Genomic DNA, 3,481 nt, shown 5'->3' on the forward strand with positions numbered 1-3,481 from the left:
TTTCGGTATTGGAATTGCTTTTGAATAATGTTTTTTATCCGGATGTAACGCAGTTGCATTAGCTTTTTAACTTCCCAGTAACCCAGATGTTTGGTTACTTGGACTTTTCTAAACTCCTCAGCCTCCCCACACACACAGTTTTAAATGTGAGGCAATTGGGCACTCAACCAAGTTTGTATTAAAATAATTAGGTTTGCCCCTTCCCTTTCTTGAATGCATTCTGAAAATTAAAAAACGTTCATGCAAATGTGGCACCTTCATTAGCTTTACATTTGTTAATATCTTCAGCAAATTTAGGTTGACCTAACATCATTACTAGACACAGGAAGTCAATTTTGAAGGCTAGAACTACATATTGTGTCTTTATAAAAATGCAGCATTATTAAATTCTTAACTGCAGAAAATGCTAACAACCAGTAAATCAGCGAAACTTGCAAAAGTAAGAGAATCTGTGGCAATAGTGCCTATTAGTATTTATAAGAGCTACATTTTGTGGGAGAACTGGGCCAATTAAAAAGTGCCAGTTACATAAGTTACTCAGTTCACCCTGGCTTTAATTTAGAGGGCCAGATAATCCTTGCTGTTTTAAAGATCAGTCTGAACTGAGAGGGAGAAAGGCTATTTAAATCCCTAAGAGTTTGCACATACTGAAATATGGGAGGGTCAGAATCAAGCACAGTCTGTAAATTTTTGCATATCAAAAAGCAATGTAAGCTTATGAGGACCAGTGAAGTTTTTCTTGTAAAATTAAAGCAAAACTGGTTCAAAGTAAAGCTTACTCAGTACAACTTGAAGGAGCTGCATAATAAAACCCTATTTAGCTGCACTTTGAAAATGGACTGTCTGCAATTGCTGTCCTGATTCTAACAATTAGGATGAAGGCTAAGGGATTTTTTTCATTTTCCAGAGTATTAGTAGTAATTATTAAAAGGTATCTTCTGAGCTTCTTCAGAATATCTTAAACTAAACATTCTCAGCTGTAAAATTGGTGAGCCCCTCTTCTCCCCCAAAGATTTGCAGTCTAGTGACTGTATCTGAATTGAAACTCAAAACAGAAACAGATTTATCTTTTTTGGGATTTTTTTTTTTTTTTGTTTTGTTTTGTTTGTTTCTTTGTAACTGTGGAACTCCCATTCATTTCACTTACAGCTACATTGTATGGACAGAAGAAGTTATTGTCCTTCAGTTTCATATGACTACACTTGTAGCTACCGTAATGCATGGAATTTAAATAAATTTTATTATGTCTGCAAATCTCTGGGCTTTTATTTTTTTGGTAAATCAGGGTTTAAAAAGTAACTTTTTTTTTTTGTTGTTTCTACCAAGTGAACGAAACCCACAGTTCCTTGGATCTTAAACTAATGAAGAAATTAAAAGCCAGGGAAACTTACTGTCTTGTTCATATTCTGGACTGACAAGATTTCCAGATATCTGACTGACTTTTTGAAGTAAGCTGATGGATTTGAAATTTGCAGTGACCATTATGGGAGAATACTTACAGTTAGATTCCTAAATTGCTAGGTCCTTTAATACTTTTTTTTTTAAAGCATTGAAGTGTATCTGAAAACTCCATGATGCTCCAGCATCAGTTTTCCACTGCCGAGTAAACTTAACGTGGGATTTTAAAACTTCATTATTTTGAGGCTGGACTGAGTATTAAATATTAAACTGAATAATCACCTGGTGGGTTGGAGTATCAGTAGATAGAAAGTATTTCCATTATTCATCCCATCTAGTACATTTGATTACCATTTCCATAATTCCAGTTAATGTCACCTGGTCTGTAAACTGAGAGGTTGTATTATAAATTCATTAACAGAATCCACATGATGCAATTAAGGATATTCCTATCCTGTAGGAGGTTTTTATTTGGGTATAAAATATTTGCAATCTATAGCAAATACATGAAAATGTAAGGCATAAATGTACACAAATTGGCTGCATTTTGGGTAGAAGAGCTGGAAGTACATTGTATTTGAGTAGTCCTCAGATTACATCTCAACTTTTTCATTTCATCTCCATTCTACATTTTATAGTCCCATTTTTGCTACTATTAAATACAGCTAAATCTAGATGAAAGAAGACAAAAATATAATGTGGCTTTGTTGGAAATAATCACTATTTGCTGATTCACTGATGTAATAAACTTTTTTAAATTACCATTTTGAATATTTCCTTTTGTGAAAATGTGATATGCTGCTTTGAAGATGATATAAAAACAAAGGAGCTGTGCAACCACAACGGCTGAAAGGAAGGCGGGAAAAAAAAAGAGGAAATAAAAGTTGGATTGAAGATACAGCACCCCCAGGAGCACTGCCAGGGTAACTGTGCTTGCATGGGGTACTGGCAGGGTATTCCCATGGTGTAGCTTTAATTCTTACTAGTAAAACTCTGGGCGTTTCTGCAGAAAGGAGAATTTGGGTTTTTTCCCCTCATAATGGCATAATGGCATTTGCAATGTGCTACTGATGAGGATCACACCTTTCTCTCTGACTGTTGGCCAAAGTGTGTAGTGTAGATGCACCTTGAGTGCTTAGCTATGTAATTTATAAAAACACTAAGACCGTGTATGTCCTTGAATTGAAAATCTTGGTATATGTAACAAATACTAAATACAAAAAAAAAAAAAAAAATCTGAATGTGCAGCAGTGCTAATTATTTGGCAACAGGAAAATAATTCCTTGTTTCTGCAGGCTCCAGGAAGTAAAGCACAGTAGCTGGAGGAATGGGTGCAGTGATCAGTTGAGTAACATTGCCATCAACTGTCTACATTAAACCATTCCAGCTACCTTGGTCATCTTAGCAGACAATCAGGAACTGGTCTATAAACATGGTGACACCAGTTCCTGAAACACTTATTCTGGCAGCACACTGTATTCCTGAACAGCAAGCTATTGATGATGGTGTAATAGTGTAAGAAAAATAGCTGTTTTAAGGAGATTTATCCATGGGGATATTTGCTGGTCACAATTTTTATGCCCCTCTACAGATTTTCTTCAGTGGCATAAAAAGCCCAGTGAAAATTACTCAATGAAGAACCTCTATTTTAGACTACTTATGGCACCAGTCTATATATTAAAAATCATGTTAATGATGAGAAATGTGTTTTTATAAGTGTTTATTATTGCATATTACCTAAGAAGAAAAGATTGTTTCAATGTCCGAGGTATTTGATCTGTATTACTCTGGCTTTTTGGTTCATACTGCAGACTGTTGAAATGATGCTGTTAAAGCAGATGACCTGTACTCCAGAAAAACTGCTACTTAAAGGCTCTTATTCTGCTCTTTTTGTATACTCTTTAGAGGATTTGGTACAAAAAAATATACCAACAAAACTGGAGTTACTACTGAAGATTTTATATTGTGAACATGTTTATTTCCTTGTGTTTATTTTATCACACTATAAACCTGACAAGATACTACTTTTCCGCTGAAGAAATACTAGAAAGGATTCTAGTCTTAATATAAAATAGAACTTTAT

This window comes from Serinus canaria, chromosome 14, assembly GCF_022539315.1.
Source record: "Serinus canaria isolate serCan28SL12 chromosome 14, serCan2020, whole genome shotgun sequence".
Classification (NCBI taxonomy): Eukaryota; Metazoa; Chordata; class Aves; order Passeriformes; family Fringillidae; genus Serinus; species Serinus canaria.